Source organism: Marmota marmota, unplaced genomic scaffold (genome assembly GCF_001458135.2).
Source record: "Marmota marmota marmota unplaced genomic scaffold, marMar, whole genome shotgun sequence".
NCBI lineage: Eukaryota > Metazoa > Chordata > Mammalia > Rodentia > Sciuridae > Marmota > Marmota marmota.
In genome coordinates, this window is record NW_026000305.1 from 1,477,676 (window position 1) to 1,501,174 (window position 23,499).

Sequence of the window (23,499 nt, forward strand, 5' to 3'; positions counted from 1 at the left end):
ATATATATATATATACACACATATGTATATAAATTACAGCATGAAACACATAGAATATAGATATCTATACAATAAATCTCATTTAAAGTTTTGAAGGTAGTAAAACCAGGGCATAAGTGACTTGAATCCATTTACTATTAAGGTCAATTGTCTGAGCTGTGATTTTACTTATTTTATAGACCAAGTAAATCTTTCTGGAATTTACACTTCACACCAAAAAGAAAAGAAAAAGAAATCCCCTTTGGGTACAGAAAACAGTGTAGTTTCCCACTTTCTAGAAATTCTGAAATAAAGCCAAAGTACAGTGAAAACCACACATTTTGTTTTCCAGATAAAGTTCTCTGATGGGTACAAATAACTCTAGTGACATTTTAGGGGTTTTGTTGTGTTGTTGTTGTTGTTTTAATTTGACAAAAAATCTTTTTAAGTATTTTATATAACGCAGAAAATTGAATTCCATTTCCAAGAAGAAAGGAGAGTGAAGACAGTGAACTAGGAAGGGCTTTAATTTTTATGTTAATTCAGGTGATCATCTTGTTTTGGGACCCCAAAACAAGATGATCACCTGAATTAACATAAAAATTTATCTGATGGTGGCTGGGGCTATAGCTCCGTGGTGGAGTGCTTGCCTCACACATATGAGGCACTGGGTTCGATCCTCAGCACCACATAAAAATAAAGATATTGTGTCAACCTACAACTAAAAAAATAAATTAAAAATTTTTTATCATGATGGCCTGTTGTTTAAAGTTGAAATGTTGTATAAGTAGAATTGAAATATAGACACAAATTAGAATTCCATTTTCTTAAAAAATAAAAAAAATCAAGAAAGAAATTATTTAGAATTAGGCAAAAGAAAATAAGAATGACTACTTTACATCCAGTACAGTTCTCTTCTCTAGTGTCTGATACACACGATGGAGAACAATAAAGAAATTGCACAACCTTGACCAAGTGCTTCTAACAATTTCTCCAAAACTGAACTCTGTTCTGCAATAAAGAAAAGATCCCTCCTATGAGAATCTTAGAGATTCAATCTACTTTAAGTCTCAGTTTTTCCTTAAATGTTAGTCTATTTAATAAAAGACAGGTGCTCCAGACATATTGGCAATAAATCTACACAAGAAGGAGAATATCATCTTTTCATATGCTAACACTTGATACAGTTGCCAAAGCTAGATAGCTCACAAAACCATTCTCATGTCCTAAGCACAACTTTGACAATAAACTGTATGATTAATATGGATGGACAGACCCAGCAAGTGTGGCAGAAAAGTGGGCTGGACCATTAATTAAAGATTCTCAGAAATAGGACTCAACAAGGACACTGGGGAGGTTAGGATAGAGAGGATGTTCTTCAGGAGAAAGTATAAATTAAAGCATCCCTTGGGAAAGGGAAAGGTTAAAAAGAAAATAAGCATGACCAGGATTGGCATGGTAGGTCCAAACACATTTAATTTGGGATTGAAAGCAACAATTTTCAAATTGACACTAAAAATTAATCTTATATCAAGTAACCAATATCACAATAATGGCAGAAATATCTATCAAGGAAAAAAAACCTAATTGTCTGAAAAGATGTCATCAGAAAATCATTTTTGTTAATTCCCAGACACAATAGGATGAAACTGTTTTTTTTTTCCTGTTGTTTTTGTGGAGGCATGCAAAATTCCTGCTGTATTCACAATATAGAAGGAAGACTACTAGAAAAGCAAATATTTCCAAGTAGGAACAGCTGTTATTTTCCAAGTAACATTCATAAGACTAAAATATTAATTTATTAGGCAATAAAGTTTAATTTTGTAACCAGAGTAACATTTTCTTGCAAAGCATTATTTTTAAAAGGAAGCTGTCATGATTATTTGGCATAAATAATTCAATGTGACAAAACAGTTTATTGTCTGCTGTTGATATGCAAACAACTTCATCCCATATTGAGAAATAGCTATTCAATATGAAGCCAAGTGTAAGGAATTGTTCCTTTGTAAAAAACTGAACTTCATTGGCAGTTTCCCAAATATTTCACTTCTTGAAGGTACTACTGTTTTAGACAGTAGAAAGATTATCTTTTCCTATCAAACGTGCAAGTTAATAAAGTGACAATAGCAAAATGATGTATCTGTCAAAGTTTATAGATAAGGATGTCGAGCTATAGGTTATCAGCCCAGTGCATTGACACTGTTCATATATCATAGCTCCCCAACACACTCTGTCAGCATTGTTTATTTTCAGACAGGGGCTAAATAATGACCATGAACTAAGAATGCCTTTGGGGAACTGCTTTGTCTTACATACTGTTCACCTGTTTACTTCAGACAAAGTTTACAGTTGCTCTTATGTAGGTTTTTTTGTGTGGACATATGACATTTATCAATCTGAAACAGGCTTTAGGTCAACTCTATGAAAAATATACATTTTACTCCTACTCCTATATTTGTTGTATAACAACATGAAGTACTGCAATGCACAGTTATTACTCCAAGGGTTTCAGTCATCAATGGTCACATAATAATGTGTCTTTTTGAAAGTTGTCTTGCATAATCTGGGAAGGTTACAGGATGTATAATGGTCTATAAAATAAGTAAGATTGTTTTCAGCAATGTATGACTAACTTGACAGATGATCAGTAGGGTGATGGTACCCGTTATCTATTCAATAAATTATTGTCCAAATATTCCATTTTTAATACCAAAAATAAAACTGCAAGCCTAGATTATCCTGGAAGAATAAACAAAAATAAAAATAGGTTCTCAACCAGCCTGGGGAAAATATTTAAGGTACTTCTACTTGATATTTCTTTCTCTGGCAGTTTGACCATTTATTTTACTCTATAAATTTTTATCCATTAATTCATTTCATAGTTATTTGTTTAATATGTTGAGAGCCACAGCCAAAGGGGCCCCAGCAAACTTCCAGCTGCCAGCAAACTTCCAGCTGCCGGCTGATGATTGGCTCACAGCGGCCCCAGCAACATCTAGCTGATTGGCTCCTCGGCCCCAGCAACATCTAGCTGATTGGCTCCTCTGCGGTGATGCTCATTGGACTGTTTCCCTGCCCTTTCAGACCACGGAGCTGCTCATTGGGGGACTTTTTTTGGCTCCGCCCACGTGACCCAGCCAATCGGCCTCAAGAGCAGGAGGATTGTGGGAGGTGGAGAGAGGCTTGTGTGGGAGAGAGAGGCTTGTGGAAAGCCGGTGGTGGCAGTTGAGGCTCTGAGGATTTTTCCTGAGAGGCTGTTTTGTTTGGCGTGTGTGGTTCTAAAAATAAAGTTAGTTTCTTTTGACAAGTGGCTCCTGATTGTGCCCAGCCAGACTGCGGCATTTGGTGGCTCGCACGGGGAGCGACTGAGGGTAAGTGAACTGCTCGCCCCTGAGGGCAGGGCAAGAGGATGGGTAGCCATTTTAAGATTCTTCTTTTGTTATTTTGTTTCACTTTTGTTTTAAGTTGCCTGTCCCTGGAGATGTGTAAGATGGAAGAAAAACCGCTCACATCTGAGGAACAGATAGGGAGAAAGGACGGATGGACATTTCAGGAGGCTATTATAATGATTTTGTGTTGTTCCAATTTTGTTTCACTCAGTTTCAGTTTTGTTAGGCGTTATCTTGTTGAGTTGTATTATAGTAGAAATACGGGATCAGAAATTAGTAAAAAACAAACTGAAAGAGTGTTAAGTAAATTGTTAGAGGAAGGAGGCATCTCAGTAAAATCAAGAACAATCAGGGCATACGTTGATACAATACAAAAATGTAGCCCATGGCTTTTTAAGGAGGAGTTGTTAAATATATCACAATGGAACCATCATGGTGAAGATTTAAAAAGAATAGAAAAGAAAAGCCCAGGGACTCTGCCAGTTGGCACATTGCCATTGTGGACGTTCATATCTTGTTTGCTTAGTCCAAAGCCTTCAGTTCAGACAATGGTAGAGGAAGAAGAAGACATAATGATTCAAGTAAAAGAGAAGGTCTCTCAAGTTAGTCAGACAGAGGAAAAGATTCAAGTAAAAGAGAAGGCCTCTCAAGCTAGTCAGACAGAGAAAGAAAGTGTAAAACAGAAAAAGCCATCAGGGGGAAAGTTACAACAGGAGACTGCTACTAACACCTTTCTATCACCAGAGGACGTAAGTGTCCAACTAACAAGGCCACCTCCATATGCTGGGAGGTCCCCAACCCCCGCAGTTGATAGTTGGGATCCTGAGACAAGATCTCAAATATTAACATGCCCTGTATTTGAGGCAGGAGGGCAGCGATTTTACCAAGTTTTAAATTTCAAAACAGTGAAGCAGCTAAAAGAGGCTGTAACAACCTATGGTCCTCAAGCACCCTTCACTGTAAGCATGGTCGAATCCATTAACAACTTGAACATGACGCCAGCAGATTGGGCTAATATGTGTAAAGCTGTGCTAAATGGAGGACAATACCTGTTATGGAAGGTTGCCAATGAGGAATTTTGCAAGGAGACGGCTAGGCGAAATGCAGCAGCTGGTTATCCTCAGAGAAATCTAGATATGTTGTTAGGAAAGGGACCTTATGAGGATCAGCAGCAACAAATTGCATATGATCCTGGTGTATACGCACAAATTGCTGCAGATGCAATTAAGGCATGGAAGACTTTACAAGGACATGGAGGTTTACAAGGTCAATTATCTAAGGTAATACAAGGAGCTAATGAACCTTATGCTGAATTTGTAGATAGGCTTATTCAAACAGCTACCAGAGTTTTTGGGAATACAGAACAAGCAATGCCATTACTAAAACACCTGGCTTATGAGCAAGCGAATCGTTGGTGCAGAGATATCATTAGACCATGGAAACATGAAGATTTAAACACATATATTAAATTATGTAGAGACATTAATGAACAAGAGCAAGTCGTGGCAGCTGCAGTAAAACAGGCTTTAGATGCCAGAGACATTAATGAACAAGGGCAAATTGTGGCAGCTGCAGTAAAACAGGCTTTAGATGCCAGGCCAAGAACATGCTACAATTGTGAACAAACAGGACATTTTAAAAGGAATTGCCCCATTGGAGGAGGGTTTAACAAAACTAGGTATCAAAGGAGTAGAATACCAGGTATTTGCCCACGATGCCGTAGAGGGAGACATTGGGCTAATGAATGCCGTTCTCAAACCACCATAGAGGGTACTCCATTATCAAAAAACGAACAAGGACCAGGTGTTTATCCACGATATCGTGGAGAAAGGCATCGGGCTCCATTGCCAAAAAATGGACAGGGGGGCCCAATGCTCCGGGGCCCAAAACCACAAATATACGGAGCACTGGAGGAACCCAGCAACCCCATCAGGGTAGTGCCCAGGACACATTGTCCATCAGATCCCTCATCAGACAAACCAGAGGGAGCGCAGGGTTGGACATCTGCGCCTCCGCCAGAGCAGTACTAACTCCAGAGATGGGAGTTCAAATCATTCCCACAGGGGTGAAAGGACCTCTTCCCAAAGGAACAGTAGGCTTATTATTGGGACGCAGCTCTTCTACTCTAAAAGGACTTATGATAAGTCCTGGGGTAATTGATCCCGATTATGAAGGTGAAATAAAAATTATAGCCAGTTCTCCAAAGGGTATATCAGTAATTTCACCAGGAGATAGAATAGCACAGTTACTAATAATACCCAGCCTACATGATAAATTTTCCAGTCGTACTGTAGAAAGAGGTTCCAAGGGATTAGGCTCCACAGGTGTAGATTGGGCTATGCTTTCTTTAAATTTAGATTCTCGCCCCATGCTAAAACTAAATATTCAAGGACATGAATTTAATGGGCTACTGGATACAGGTGCAGACCTTAGCATCATCTCTCGTCAAGAATGGCCAAAACATTGGCCATTACAACAAGCCACTCAAACGCTTCGAGGCCTAGGAGTGGCGACTAATCCCCATAGAAGTGCAATGGTATTAGATTGGAAGGATCCTGAAGGATGTGAAGGAACTATACAGCCATATGTATTGGATCATCTTCCCGTAAATTTATGGGGACGAGATGTCCTAGATCAATTAGGTTTGACATTAACAAATAACATCAACCAAAATGCACCCACTATTATGACTAGACAAGGTTTTAGGAAAGGAAAAAGATTAGAAAAACAAGAACAAGGTATAGCAGCACCAATACAAATAGATCAAGGAACAGACAGACATGGGTTGGATTTTCAGAAAGGGCCACTGAGACAATAAAAATTACTTGGAAATCAGAAAGACCAGTATGGGTTCCTCAGTGGCCCCTGACTAAAGAAAAGATACAAGCAGCCCATGACCTGGTCAAACAACAATTAGCAGAAGGACATATACAACCTTCTGTATCTCCCCATAATACTCCCATTTTTGTCATCAAAAAGAAATCTGGTAAATGGAGATTATTGCAAGATTTAAGAGCCATTAATAATGAGATGGTTATTATGGGACCTGCTCAATCAGGGATTCCTCAATTGTCTGCTTTGCCAAAAACCTGGTATGTTTTAGTTATAGATATTAAAGATTGTTTTTTTTCAATTCCAATTCATCCTGAGGATAGTCCACGTTTTGCATTTACTATCCCTGCACTGAATCATGAAGGTCCTGATCAGAGATATGAATGGAAAGTACTCCCTCAAGGGATGGCTAACAGCCCAACTATGTGTCAAATTTATGTTAACAAAGTAATCCAGCCACTTAGAAATCAAAATCCTGAACTACAAATATTTCACTATATGGATGATGTATTATTAGCACACAAAGATAAAAACACATTGCTAGAATGTTATGCCACACTTACAAACTTATTAAAAAATTATAATCTAGAGATAGCAATAGATAAAGTACAATTAAATTTTCCAATTAATTATTTAGGAGTTCTATTATCCTCAACCATGGTCCGTCCACCAAAAATTCAAATACGAGTAGATCAACTCAAATCACTTAATGACTTTCAAAAGTTATTAGGAGACATAAATTGGATAAGGCCTTATTTAGGTATACCAACAGGAGAGTTGGGACCTTTATTTGATATCCTAAAAGGTCCATCAGATCCAAATTCACCCCGAATGTTAACGCCTGAAGCAAGAAAGGCATTAAAAATCATTGAAACATATATGGAAAATATGCATTTGGATAGAATTGATATAAGTTTGCCTTTATTATTTATTGTACTACCAACAAAAAATATTCCTACAGGAGTATTTTGGCAAGAAGGTCCATTATTATGGATACATTTATCTTATTCTCCTAACACTATTCTTACTAGGTATCCTGAGGCTGTAGGACAATTAATACTCAAAGGAATAAAAGCAGCAAAGGGAGTGTTTGGAATTTCTCCCAATAAAATTATTACTCCATATACTATGAATCAAATTGATGAGTTAGCTAATGAGTTAAATACTTGGGCAATAATCATGTGCAAATCTAATGTTTCATTTGATAACCACTTACCATCTAATCCTTTATTGTCTTTTTGGTCATTGCATCCTGTAATTTTTCCAAAAATGACAAGAAAAACACCTATCATGAATGCTCCAAATATATTCACTGATGGGTCAAATAATGGTACAGCAGCAGTAGTTACCCCTGATCAAACTTTTACATTTTTAGTACCCAAACAATCAGCTCAAAAGGTAGAGCTTAATGCAGTTTTACAAGCTTTTGTGATGTTTAAAGATTCTGTATTTAATTTATTTTCTGATAGTCAGTATGTAGTTAATGCTATAGTATCTCTTGAAGATGCTGGTAGGATTTCCCCTTCTTCTACTGTTTTCTCTTTGCTTTCCACTATACAAAGTCTAATCTGGGACAGAAAAGATCCATTCTTTATAGGACATATCAGGGCACATACAGGATTGCCTGGAGCCCTTAGTTTGGGCAATGATTTAGCAGATAAAACTACACATGACATACATATTTTCTCTACACTAGAAGAAGCTATAAATTTTCATAAAAAGTTCCATGTCAATGCTAATACTTTACAAAAGCGTTTTAAAATAACTAAGGAACAAGCTAGACAAATAATAAAACAATGTCAAAATTGTGTGACCTTTTTACCACAAGTTAATCTTGGAGTCAATCCTAGAGGATTGATACCTAACCATATTTGGCAGATGGACGTCACACACTTGCCAGAATTTGGAAAATTAAAATATTTGCATGTTACAGTTGATACTTCTTCTGGATTTTTGATGGGCTCCCTTCATGCCGGAGAAAAAACTAAAGATGTTATAGCTCATTGCTTACAAAATTTTGCCACTGTGGGTGTTCCAAAACAGTTAAAAACAGATAATGCCCCTGGTTATACTTCTACCTCTTTTAAACAATTTTGCTCAACATTTGGCATTACTCATATAACAGGAATCCCATACAATCCACAGGGACAAGGCATAGTTGAAAGAGCTCATCAAACTATTAAAATGTACTTATTAAAGCAAAAAGAAGGAATTGGGAAGGGGTATATATTCCCCAAAGATAAACTTAAAATAACCCTTTTTACTCTAAACTTTTTAAATTTGGATTCATCAGGACTTAGTGCTGCGGAAAGGCATATGTGTCCAAAAAATGTACATAAGCCCAAGGTACTTTGGAAGGATATTCTAACAGGACAATGGAAAGGTCCTGACCCAGTAATTGTCTGGAGTCGGGGGTCTGTTTGTGTGTTTCCACAGGGAGAACAGCAGCCGATTTGGATTCCAGAGAGATTAACCAAGGTCCTGACCCAGTGATTGTCTGGAGTCGGGGGTCTGTTTATGTGTTTCCACAGGGAGAACAGCAGCCGATTTGGATTCCAGAAAGATTAACTAAAGCGATTTCTACAGACCAAAAAGAAGATGATTTGGCTCAAATCCATAACAACTGATATCCAAAACTCCAGTTTGGCTATTCTTACATCTGCAACAGAACCAGGATGCTTTTTTCAATATCTATTTTATTATTGCCCTTTGCCATATCATGAAGTTCTATTTTGTTTTTTGAGCTCATACAGACCTAGGTTAATGTTTTGCTGATCAGTTCTATTTTTTGACTATAGAGTTTTTAAACATTGCAATGGAGATTTCACCTGTAAAAAGTTATAAGGCCTTTACTATAATGTTATGTGTTGTATGTATTATATTATGTGTGCACACTTGTGTTTTGTGTTATATGTTTGAATGTATGTATGTCCATATATCATATATGATGAGCGCTCATGATAAAATGGATCCAAATATTTTTTTTTAATTCACGTGATTTAAATGGTTTAATTTAATTGGGTAAACAGCTGTTAAAGATTGTTTTAATATGTGAACACAAAAGAAGGTTAACAGATCTGTTTGTTTACTTTCACCTTTCCTTTTCATTATATTTAATAATTCTCTTAAAGATAATGTAAATTGTTAAGAAAATTGTTTTCTTTTAGTGCCTTCTGTAATGTTACATAATTTTTTCTTTAGCCATTATTGCCAGAATTCCTATCTTCATCCCAGTGCTGGTGAAGTCAAAGATAAAACCAATCTACAGCTTCTACAATAGCCATCACTGAACTGCTTGCAGAACTTGCCTGGACACATTGTGAGCTCACCTGTATGCATTGTGAACTATCTGTTGGTGCAGCGACTTGTGGTAGTGTTGGGGTATTTTTGCTGATGATGTCATCGGTGGTACAATTTTTCCAAAAGGAGCCGTCAATTGGCTTGGTGTATCTTCCTCCCTTCTGCTTGTCATGATCGTCCAGCTAAAATTTGGGGGCCAACAGAGGTGAGGCAAAGAACCTCACCCCCCCGCTGGTACAAAGACCTCTCCACAGGTGTGGCTGTATACTGGACCGGTAGTCAGTGACGGGTAAGATCCAATTGCAATGGTACCAACCTAAGGACCATATGTACTATTGGACAACCTAAGGCAGGCACGGTCCCTAAGCCACATGCTTGTTGTTTAAACAGAGAGGGGGAGATGTTGAGAGCCACAGCCGAAGGGGCCCCAGCAAACTTCCAGCTGCCAGCAAACTTCCAGCTGCCGGCTGATGATTGGCTCACAGCGGCCCCAGCAACATCTAGCTGATTGGCTCCTCGGCCCCAGCAACATCTAGCTGATTGGCTCCTCTGCGGTGATGCTCATTGGACTGTTTCCCTGCCCTTTCAGACCACGGAGCTGCTCATTGGGGGACTTTTTTGGCTCCGCCCACGTGACCCAGCCAATCGGCCTCAAGAGCAGGAGGATTGTGGGAGGTGGAGAGAAGCTTGTGTGGGAGAGAGAGGCTTGTGGAAAGCCGGTGGTGGCAGTTGAGGCTCTGAGGGTTTTTCCTGAGAGGCTGTTTTGTTTGGCGTGTGTGGTTCTAAAAATAAAGTTAGTTTCTTTTGACAAGTGGCTCCTGATTGTGCCCAGCCAGACTGCGGCATTAATATCCAATGATATTCACAATATCAGATATAGGGTAAGAAAACAAATGTATCAACACCTGTCCTCCAAAAGTTTATGGTATATTTAGGGAAACAAAGCACATATGGTATAATATGACTAACAGTGGATGGAGAGCTATCTATTTTCTACATCCTACCAAAGATGTTCACCTCGAAAGGACAACATCACAGGAAAGCTCCTCCGAGATCGTTTTTCATACTTCAATTCAACCTCTGTTTCTCAAGTTTTACTGTTTTATTTGATTATTACATTATTATATTAAACTATTCAGGCTGAATCATGTTTGTTCTCACACAAGTGCTCCTGGTTTACTTTCAAGTTCAGCATAACTAATTTCAAACTGAAGCACCTATCCCAATCCTAGTAAAATGATCTAAAGAGGCCATTCTTCATGTAAAAGAATACGTTTGCATAAAAATAGTACTATCTTGAGAACTGGGTAGTGTTACTCAACCTATGTTGAAGGTTTTTTCCTAACTGAGATGAAAGGAGGGATCCTTTCACCTGCTCCTATACCACTTTAATTATACCACTAGCATAACATTTAAAAAATTTACAAGCAAGAGTTTAATAGAAAGAGTGAGAAATTAAGAAGACATGCAGCATAGGGACTGCATAGAACACCTCAAAAAAACAACAACCTAGCATAACATTCATCACAATTCTGATCACATCACACTTAACTACTTGAGAGTAAACATTAGAACACACAATCATTTCTTTTATTCCTGATATCTAATGCATATCTGGTACATATATTATTATTAAATATTTCTCATCACTGGTCAAGTTGTATTCACATGCTATCATAAGAAAGTTTCTACAGTTTCTAATATGTGGAATTGAGAATCTATCACTATTTAATACTATATAGTACCAACTGTTAATTTTGTTTTGAACCTTGGGTATTGTGACTTCATAGCACTCAACTATAAAATGTGATAAAAGACATACTATACTTTCAGTCAAATGGGATATGATTAAATCCAAGAATATGGAATTTACTAATTACAGAACCGATGATATTTGTTTCTTCATCTAAAAAAAGGATAGCCTAAGAAAACTAATAATTTGGGAGTATTGGAAATATTTGTAGAAATTCTAAGTCAATGCAATTTCATTAGCAACCCCCCCAATACTGTAAATATAACATTTTAGTGTTATTTTAAGCAGAGTCTTTGAGCATCTTTTCTTGCTACTCTCTTCTCTAGCCTTAGAAAGTCAATGTATGCTTTGGATAAAGCATTTTTCTAGTGAAGAAAAAATAATAACATATAATAACGTTTTAATGTTTAAAGCATTAAGTGCATATTTTCTGCAGTAGCAGAAACCTTTTTATATTTTATTTATTTATTTTTATGTGATGCTGAGGATCGAATCCAGGGCCTCTCACATGCTAGGCATTCACTCGACCACTGAGCCACAATCCCAGCCAGAAACACTTTTTATTTATTTTTAATTTCTTGAACAACTCATGGAAAATCTACTCTTTCTACCAATTATGATTTCTCCTGTCCTCAAAGGATGTTAAAATATTGAGTGTGAAATATACAATTTTTGAGTATTTTCATTATATCATTATATTACATGGAAAAATGCTTTTTAAGGGTTCTCTGAATGCTTATATGACCTTATTGTGTCAGGATGAAATTATAGAAATTGTTCTCAGTTTTTAAAATCTGTACTAGAAATACTTTTTATTAAATACAACCTTGATTCTCTAAAGAATAATCAAGGGATGTTATGACTCATCATTTTCAAAGGTGACTGTGTGTGATGTTTTCCTTCTTTTACAAGGAACTTCCTGTATATTGAACTTGTCCTTGTTCCCTAGAGCTTACAAATATAGTGAGACAAGTACATGCACAGCCTGGAGAGCTGAACTTTTCCATCCTCTCATTCAATCCTACTTGTAAGACTTTTAATAAGATCCACAAAGATGACAGTCAGACATTACCACATGCTTAACAGTATATGAACCTACACAAGAGTTGATTATTTACTCTTCTACACCCTTCATATTATTGGTCTAAGGACAATATAGGTATATTCCTTGTTCTTCATTGTTGCTTCCAGATCATTTTCATTCCTTCCCTCATAAAACTTTCAGCTATGAACATCATGTTATCAAAATATATTGCAACCCTCCCCCCTTTGGGAGTTATCTACTGATTTACATGTCACTCTTTCTCATTTATGAAAATTTTAGCCACCCAGACCCTCCCCTGACTCTAACCTTCTTGTTATAATCCTTGGTTTAATTCTCCTAGTAGAGGAGGTCATATCACCCCTCTATCCAAAGCCCTCCAATGGCTTCTCATTTTTTTTAAGTAAAAGCAAGAATTTACATGTTCTGGTCCCCTTTTCACCTCTTTTGTCTAATCTATTACTGAATTCCTCATTCAAGCTTTTCCAAATATACTGACTTTTGCTGTTCTTTAAGAGTCAAGTCTCCAGCATCAGGATTTTTATATTTACTGCTCCTGTTACCTGGTGCATTCTTGCTCTAGATGCCCTCATCACCAGTTCCATTATTTCTTTTAAGTCTTTTCTCAAAAGCTATCTCAATAATAACTTTCTATACACTCCATTCCTCAAATTCCTTCCCACTTTCATTTTTCTCTTTAGCACTTACTGCTTTAGGATAATATATATATAATATTAATTGCATATGGGAAAAATAGCTTTATTTATTTATTTATTTATTTAAATATTTTAGTTGTAGTTGGACATGATACCTTTATTTTATTTATTCATTTATTTTTTATACGGTGCTGAGGATTGAACCCAACGCCTTGCAAGTACTAGGCGAGCACTCTACCGCTGAGCCACAGCAAGCCCTATTTATTTATTTTATATGGTACTGAGGATCAAACCCACTACCTCACACATGCTAGGCAAGTGCTCTACCACTGAGCTACAACCCCAGCCCTATATATTTTTTTAAATATTTATTTTTTAATTGTAGTTGGATACAATACCTTTATTCTATTTATTTTTATGTGGTGCTGAGGATGGAACCCAGGGCCTCGGGTGTGCTAGGTGAGTACTCTACTGCTGAGCCACAACCTCAGCCCCCCAGCCATATATATTTTATGAGTTTATCTTATCTGTTGTTGGACTACACCCACTGTAATATGTTCCTAGTGTCCAGAGATATTTTTTTCTGTCTGCTCTGTTTGTTACTATGTGTGTACTACCTGGAAGTGCCTGAAATATAGAGGTGCCCTATAAATGCTTTATAGATAAACTGATACAAAGAACAGATATGACTGGAACACAGTAAAGAGTGCAATAAAGGTTCAGAAAAGGGGACAAATTGGGAGAAAAGTTCAAGTCAGGGTTCAAAAGGAAAGATAGTTAGAATCTAGGCCTTAAAAGATAGAGAAAGCAGAGACTAAAAGTAGCTACAGTAAAAGTCCCTTTTCTAATTTTATTTATTTTTTTTTATTGATTTTATTTTTTAAATACATAACATATACAGAGTTACGAAAAATGGTGTTGTGAATGGATAATTATGATTGCAATGCATTCCACTATTGTCATTATGTAAGAAAAAAATACATGACAGTGGAATGCATTGCAATTCTTATTACACATATACAGCACACTTTTTCATATCTCTGTTTGTATATAAAGTCTTCATACATGTACTTGGATAATGATACCCATCACATTCCACCATTATTGCTAACCCCCTGTCCCCTCCCTTCCCCTCCCACCCCTCTGCCCTTTTCTAATTTTATTCTAAAAAGATTGAATTTAACTATATTTAAATATCAATCAATTTGCTTACATAAAAGATTCAATATTAGATTGTTTTCTGGTCTATAATATTTTATATGTTTATGAAATCACATCAGCATTTAGCTCTTGCCTCTTATCTATACTGAGGTAGCCAACCAAATATTGATAGATATTTATTGAATAATATTGCCTCACTAGTTTAATTATTCTTTCATTTACCTTTTGCTAGCTAAATGTCACTGATTGTTGATGTTGTTCATGAGTTTTGCAATATTGATATTTTCTCATACTGTTTTTGTCTATTTATAAAACAGCTAAGTAACTCCACCCTTTTTCTTCCTTAAAGTAACTGTCAACTTCATGTGAAAAATGTACATATGTAATAGCTAATCACATCAAAGAAATTATCCCAATTATCTAAAATACATTTATTAATTATATGCACTTTAACTAAAGCTACCAAATACTTGGAAAGGTTCTCCCTTAAAATTATTTGAATGGGATTGCTTAGAAGGAAATACTATATAGTATATTAGAAATCATTTCTTCTAAATGGGACTTCACCTAGTCATGTGATACTGTTAGAGATAGTGTTAAACATCAGAAAGTACATTCATGTAAACTTTCAGTTAAGATTCATTTATAATAATGCCCTGCTTATACCAAAGGCAAAATGTGTCCCTAAGATATCCCAATTAAATTCAATGGCAGTGGCACTCACATCAGTAGTAAAAGAAGATTGTGTAAAATAGGGATCATGCCCACAAATAATAAATAGATTACAAATATAAAACATTTTCCTAAGCACACTACACTTTACTGAATCACTGAATCAAAGCAAACTGTATGTGGAATATATGAAAGAATATCTGAGACTTGAATTCTTAGTTATGTAATATAATCACAAAACACTCCAGACATCCCTGGGCTGTATTTTCTGAACTTGCTTCTGAACAACTTATCTACATGATGTTTTATATATCTTAAGGCAAGCCAAAAGGGATTTGCATTCTTATAAATTCATGGACATCACTTATTTCATTTTTAAAAAACTCTATTATCTTTTATGAAATCTCTTGACACACCTGTTTTTTCAAAAGTTTGGCATTAAAAACAAAAATATTTCATAGTTTATAAGCAAAAGAGTTTTCATATTAGTTAACATATTGAAAATATCTAATGTTTCAGAATTAATACTTTTTCATCAGGAAGGCTTTCCTATAATGATGAAACTTGACTAGCATCAATTAAATACATTTTAAATTATTCAGATTGCTTAGTACTTACTCAATAACAATGATGCTCTATTCTATTTGATAAACATAATTGATGTTCTTTAAAAATATTAGGGCATTAATACTGGATATAAACATAAGACTATATTAATTCTAAGAGACAACTCTCACACCTCTGTTAATGATTCCCCAATGATAATAATATACTGACAACTAATTATCATAACCTAATATTTATTTAGTACTTACTATTATGTCATGAAAAGATGGGTAAGACACAGTCTTTCCTCCAAGGAATGTTCAATATACCAGATATTATAATGCAAATGCCTATGCAATTGTAGCATTTGGCAGTATAGGAGAGGTGCAAAATAGAAAACTTAAATGCTATAGGAGTTCAGAGGAGGTAGGTGATCATCATTCCTCTAAATCATTATAAGAGTGTTGATAGTAAAGGTGGCAGATGTACTGGAATATACTATTTCCAAGGAGACCAAGGATGGAAAGGACATTCATAGCAATGGAAATAACAATAATAATTACCGTTTGTTAAGTATTAACTATATATGTGTCATACTGATATAAAGATAAGTGTTTTAGCCAGGTGTTGTGGGGCATGCCTATAATCCCAATGGCTCTGGAGGCTGAGACAAGAGGATCGTGAGTTCAAAGCCAGCCTCAGCAAAAGTGAGGTGTTAAGCAACTCAGTGAGACCCTGTAAATAAAATACAAAACAGGGCTGGGGATGTGGCTTAGTGGTTGAGTGCTCCTGAGTTGAATTCCCAGTTCCATAAAATAAAATAAAATAAAATAAAATAAATACAAGTGTTTTATGTGTATTTACTCATTTAATCCTGATCGAGTTGGTACTCAAATCTTTCTCCATTTCCCAGATAGATAGGTTAGTGGCTTGCTCACAGTCACAGAGCTAGCAATTTCACCCTGAAAACTATTTTTAGATCTTTCAAGGAATCACCAAGTCAGTGGAAATAAATTCTCATTACCTGACTTCTCAAATTAAAGCTTCATTGTCAACTCTCCAATTTTTGTTCCCATTCCCTCTAGAAATCATGTTTGACTCTACTGTCACAATCCACATGGAATCAGCAACTAGGCTCTGGGATTCTCACTTTGAGGCCTCTCTCATTTACTTCCTCTTCATTACCACAGTTGTTATACATCATTAAACATATCATTATACTCTTTTTTAGCTTAGCATTCCAAATACCCACCAACCTATATACTTCTTTAAGAAGCATTTATTGTGCCTCAAACAACATGCTGGGAAATGTTGATACAAAGATGGAATAAAATATGGTTCTTGCATTCCACGAGTCAAGATAAGAGGTTTATGTAGAATGATGAGTAGGAGGAAAGGAAAAGGTATGGCAAGAAGGGAAACAGACGTATGTTCCAAAGTAGAGAAAGCATTCATGAAATTTTAAAAATAAAAGGGGAAATTGAGTGCTTAAGAACTTCAAAGTGACTGAATTGATAGTAAGGGAGAAAGTAGCTTGAGATGAGATTAGCAATGTGGGCAGAGGTTAGAGCTTACAGGGTAGCATTTCACATTTTTCAACCTCAGCATTACTGACGTCTAAGGCCAGATAATCATTTGCTTTGAGGGAGCTTCTTTGTGTGTTATAGGATGTTTAGTAGCATTCCTGGTTGCTACTAACCAGATGCCAGTAGTGCCATCACCACCTAGGGTTGCAAAGAACAATGTCTTCAAATACTGCCAAATGTGCTGTGTGAGCAAGATCATCTCCAGATGAAAACCACTGCCAAAGGGCTTTGAAAGCCTTGTACATGTTCGAACTTTATTCTAAGAGCTAGAGGAATAATGGTATGTAGCAGGATGGAAGAAGGATTTATTCTCAAGATTAGTCAAAAATGGAGGCAGAGAAGCAAATCAGATGAGTATCTTAAAATTCTTCTTACTATTCTCCAGCGCTACCACTTCAGTATAAGTGAGATAGTGTTCTTTAAAGTTCACATGATATACCATTATTTCTACATTTCTGGCTTTGTTCACATAGGCTCTTAAAACCCCAAATAATACTCCATTTAATAATTCACATCTCCCAAATTCATTTAAGCTCTGGTTACAATATTCTTACTTCCTTATTTATTATCCTTTACAAAACCATTTTAGACTAACTTTTCCCTTCACCATAAATAGTTTTAATTTTATGCCTGCAATGTGTATATAATACAATATCACATTTTCTTTATTTGGGGCTTATTTTGGATTGAGTAATGCTTATAGTATTTCTGTCAATTAATCATAAACTCCTAGAAAACAGAAATAATATGTTCTAACCTTATATATTTTCCAGATCACTGAGTAAAAATTTGTGCCAAGAACAGGTGACATTTTAATTAAGACTCACGCATAACTTATTAAAATGTATAATGTGTATACCTTTCAACTAAGCAATTCTAATAGAAATATATTTCAAAAGATGATAAGAAAATAAGTATAAGATAAATAACAAAAATAGTACCTGTTACAGCAAAATGTTGAAGAAAACATAATATTCAATAGAGGAAATAAAAAATAAAATAGTCTATTGCAACATACCATTTTTCACGCGTATGTGACTTCTCCACTATCTGTGATTTGAAATCAAAATTAATTTATTTTCTTATAACAGCTGAGATAAATCATTATTATACTGACTGGAAGGCTCCATTTTCTTAACTGTTAACTGGGAACAAAATTACAAACTCAGCAGAGTTAGGGATCCCACACTGAGCAGCCTTCCATAGCCTTATAGGAAATATATAAATTGAAAAAATGAGCAAAGATCTTTGTATAATTGGCTATGCAATCCTCTGAAGGAAATGCATATTACAGATTTCTTATCCTGACAAAAGATGACAAATGTTTCTAAAATTCTTTATATACATATTTTAAACATATTTTTAAAATGTTTTAAACCATATTTTAAACGTATATAAAAGCTAGATAAACTTTGATATACATACTTATGTTATATTTATGGCATTTACATCTGATAGTTTCAGTATTTTGCAGCAATTATCTCCAATTTTTGATGTTACTACAAATTTTTGTAAATCATTGTTAAATTCCAATGGAAAGGACATCGAAATGATAACTTTGTCTAGCCCTTTGTTTCAATCACATAAATGGCTGAATAATCTAGGAACTTTTATAGGTCTAAATTTCAAATGGTCTTTCTTTTTCAATGAATTGGCAATAAAATCAAGGCAGAAGGTTCACTATATTTTCAATATTTTAAATAATATACAATAGAAATGATGATATATGGTCACTTCTAAGAAATGGTAACATCTTACACCTTGGCCTACCAAACACATTAAAACCACTCTAGAATACCAAATTACACACCCATTCTATTTTTATAAAGACCTCAACATTAAAATCAAACTTAAAAAATAATCTGTCTTAGTAATTCAAAGCAAGTCAAGGTGCAGTACACTCTTCTTCTCTTAAAAAATATTCTGTCTTGGTAATTCAAAGCAAGTCAAGGTGCAGTACACTCCTTCTTCTCTTTCCTCACTTCCTACATAAGAATATTATCAGATACCATAACTTTAAACATTCTAACAGCTTGCACTCAAATTTAAGAGAGGCATTATATATTTTCTTTGAAAGTTTAAGTGGACAGAAACAAATCTGTCCATTCTCAGCTCTGGAACATGCTTACTAGTTTAGCAGAGACTTTTTACCAAAGATTTTACCAGCTTTCACTTTGTCATATGATTCTGAAAATCTCCACAATGCTTCTACCCTGTTAAATGAGATCTAATGGATTAAGATATGAGTAGACCTTCTTGTATGTCATGTTGGAGACTTTTCACAGGCACCCGCAAACCCCTGATATAAAAGTAACCAAGGGGTGCCAATGATGAAAGACTTTGTTGCCATGGTGTCATCTCATAAATCATCAATTATTGTCTCTTATTATGAATGTGACAGCCACATACTGTCATAAAAGGATTTGCATTTTCATCTAGATTTAAGATTTTTTTCCAGACATCATTTGCTTTGTAAAAGAAATGTCATGACAACCGTCAAATACTTAAGCTCGTTATCAAGTATTCAAGCATTCATTTGGACTTTGTCAGTTTGGCATTTTGTCATTCTAACCCCTTTTGCATTATTGAGGAGTTTATCTTTACAATTCATAAATATATTTCTAAACATAGGTATATAGTGTAATAGGCTAAATCTAACACAAGCAATGGAACTCTTTTGGTTGCTATGACAACCTAAACTGATCAATTTCCTGTCACTTTTTTAAAAGAGGCACTCTCCTGTGGCCATAAATACTAATTACAAACGCAAGCCGTTTGCTAACATGTTCAGCTTACAGATTAAAGCAGTTCATGCCTAATTTATCATTTAACATGTCCTCCCACATTTGTAGTGTGGTACAGAATGAATAATAACTTCACTTGTTTACAACATATTCAACTTAATTTTACTAATTATTTTTGCAGTTGTTGGAATTCAGCTATGCTGCTACAAATTCAGTAAACTTGATAGATTTGCAAAACACAAGGAAGGATTCCTAGATGTAATTTCTGGATTCAAATTGAAATGTTTCCTTAAAACTCCCTGCAACTGTCCATTTAAAAGAAGATGGTTATATTTTACCTAGAAAAGTTTCGAAATTCAAGAGCACACATGAAATAAGAGTCTTGTCCCAACATGTATTCCTTTAAATTAAATAAAGAACTAATATATTTAATTAAAACCTGTAGTTGAACAATATATGAAAAGTACAAGGTGATGTTCAAAATGGACAATATATGAAAATTACAAGGTGATGTTCAAAATGGACAATCTAGCTCTTGATAGAGGAAAATAACTCCATCAAGGCATTCAGTCATAGTATTATAATTTTAAGCCTTGCCTTGCCCAACCATACACATATTTTATACAAGCCTCAAAGTCTATACTTCACGTTTTGAGCCAGAAGTAGGGATAGGATGAGAGACTTGCTAACTATTTCTAAGTGTAAAGAAGGGCAATGCTACTAAATTGTTAAACTATCCCTGAAGAACAGCTCAGACCAACAATTACGGAAATGTTAGGACATCATTATCCCATCTAGAGTTTATTTTTTAACTAAAACATTTTTCTGTTCTTCAGAATTCATGAATTACATGATGGAAAAGGTATACTAGTATTTATCATATGATTTAAATATTAAAAATAAGAACCCCTAAACTATGTTGCCCATTCATTGTCTCACTATCCCCGAGTCTAAAATTTTTAAATTTCAAATATTTTTTGTTTTTCTTTTTTTTTTCAGTTGTAGATGGACACAATACCTTTATTTTATTTATTTATTTTTACGTGTTGCTAAGGATAGAACCCAGTGCCTCACACATGCTAGGTAAGTGCTCTACCACTGAGTTACAACCACAAACCCCAAGCTGAGAATTTGATTTAAATATTTTTGCAATTTCCAAAGTTGAACAGGCACTCCCCAGACTTTAAATATTCACCTAACATTTCTAGGAAGGCTGGAAACTTCTCAAATTCAAACATAATAAACATGTTCTAGTTTATTTTCTGAAAAGAGCAGCTGGAATCTAAAAAAAAAGTTTACCTCTGGGAATACATGTTGAATACGTTGTTTTGTGAAGAATTAGGCAAAATAGAAGATGTGAGGCCACACAACACTTCTCACCAAAGTCTACAATTTAACAGGGCCTGCCATGTCACCTCCATCACAACTTTGCCTTGTCTTCGGTTTTACAAAAGGGATCCTTCCCATAACTACTGTTAATCAACACAAATTATACATCCAAAGAAAGTAAAAATCATTTAGTGGGTCTCCTGTGGTTACACAAGAAGGAGTAACAAAGCACTTCCAACTGCTTCTCAACCCAGCAGCTGTAGCCTCAACACTCTAGGGCTCTGAGGGCCTTCTGACAGCCTGTGCTCACAGGTGCTTCTCTTCTTCTAGCACTAGCTCAGTGACTCTGCAGCAGGAATTTTACATCACCATAGTGTGGAGGTGAAAGCTTCAGTGCCTTTATTTCAAAAGAAAATCTGGTCAGCTTGAAGCAATGAAAACTAATCAGAATGCAGCCAGCCATTGGCTGTGAGCACATGTTCAGTAAAACAAAGGCTGGAATCAAAAGTTTAAGGGTCTTTTTAGTTTTTTTTGTTTCTTCAGTTTTGTAGGTTTTTTGCATATATATAACCAATTCAATGTAGATTTCTCCCTACATCCTGTCACGTGGATACCAAATCTCAAAAAGCAATTTATAAAATGCCATAAACTGCTGTACAACATGTGCAGAAGGACAGGAAATAATAGTAAAATAATTCAATTGTTCAATAAATACTTATTGATGATCAAAGACCAAATGTCAGGGAAATATGCTATATATTAGAGATACAATGGTTATAAAAGCCAAGGCATGGCATCTACTGCTTATTATACTAGCACTGAAATGAGCATTTAAAAGGAATTCATACAAACGTAGGTTTGCACATTTTTGCTCTTCACAATAATCCTCTAAGATGCAATCTTAGGTTCATTTTATGGATAAGAGAATTGTAGATATTAAGTTACATGCCTGTAGTAACAGAGCTAGCTGATGGCACAATGTGGAATTTAATACAAGATTTCTGAATACAAATTCAAGACTCTTACCATTGTAACAGCATGTCCAAAAGTTTGTTTTATGAATATTAGGTTCATGAACAAAACATTTCCTTTAATAAAAAAAGACTGAAAACATTCTATGTGGTGTCTTCTCCTATTTATTCATAGAACAAATTAACTAATCATGGAGTGTGAGAACACCTGCAGTAAATACATTTGTTTATTTAATCCCATACTCCCTAAATTTATTTTGTTCCCAAATCCTCTCTGAGGAAAAATGAATCCTCCAAGACTCAGGAACTGATGGTAAGCTTGTTTATTGGGATCAGTTTAGAAGGGCAGGTTCCTGGAAAGACAAATATGTTCTAGAATTGCATAGCATATTTATAAATCTATGCATAACAATGTGTGTGGCTACAGAAGACTATAAGGCTTTTGGTCCTTTTCTTAATCGATATTATTAGAGTAATGGGGAAAGATGTATATGGTAAAAGAATAAGGTTGATATGCATTAATAGGATGATGGTGAATTTAGAGCACTAACAAGAAAATGAAGCTGAGGGTCCCTGACCCTCTTTCTTAGCCACATTCATATTTTCCTTATGATTAAGATTAAAATTTCCCAAACTACTACTTGGAAAACTCACTGATTCTAGGCATGTAAAATCTTCTAGTGCAAGACAGTAAGAAATGCACACACACAAAAAAAAATCCACAATGTTGATGACATGTCAAAGGTACACAAGAGCCAACTGAAAGAGTTCCCAATAACCAAAGATAGGACAATTTCAGCAATAAGATAAATATTGTAGTATCTCACTATAACCCAAAGTATAAAATATATACTTATTAATCTGTACTGTTATAAATAAATGATTAAATAAACAATTGGAGAAAAAGAAACAAATCTTCTAGGCAAGACATTTCCAAATACTTTGCATACAGGAACTGCCTTCCAAAGACTCTCAAAGAGTACCTACCCTATAGAAAGGAGTTGGGGTGGTGCGGGGTGGGGGTGGAGACAGGTAATTTTGCAATGGAGAAATCTGACAAACCTTTGTAGTTTTCCTTCCCAAAATATATATTCCAAATTTAATCATAAGAAAATCATCAGACAAGCCCCAATATGGTATATTATATAAAACCTGACCAGTACTTAACAAAATTGTGGAAGAGAAAAACTGTCGCAATCAAAGGGAGTAAAAGGACATGTCAACTAAATGTAATGTGGTATCCTGCATCCTAGAACAGATACAGGTCATTAGGGAAAAACTGAGGAAGTGTGAATAAAATATGAACTTTAATTTAAAACAATTTGTCAATGATGGTTCTTTAATTTTGACAAATTAATTTTAACATTAGTAACAGAAGGAACTTGATACAAGTTATATTGGAACTCTGTACAACCTTCGTAATTTTTCTGTTAACTGTATAAGTGTTCTAAAGTAAAACATTTACTTTTAAAAAAAACAGGCTGGGATATATGCAGCTCAATAATAGAGCACATGCTTAGGATGCACAAGGCCCTGGGT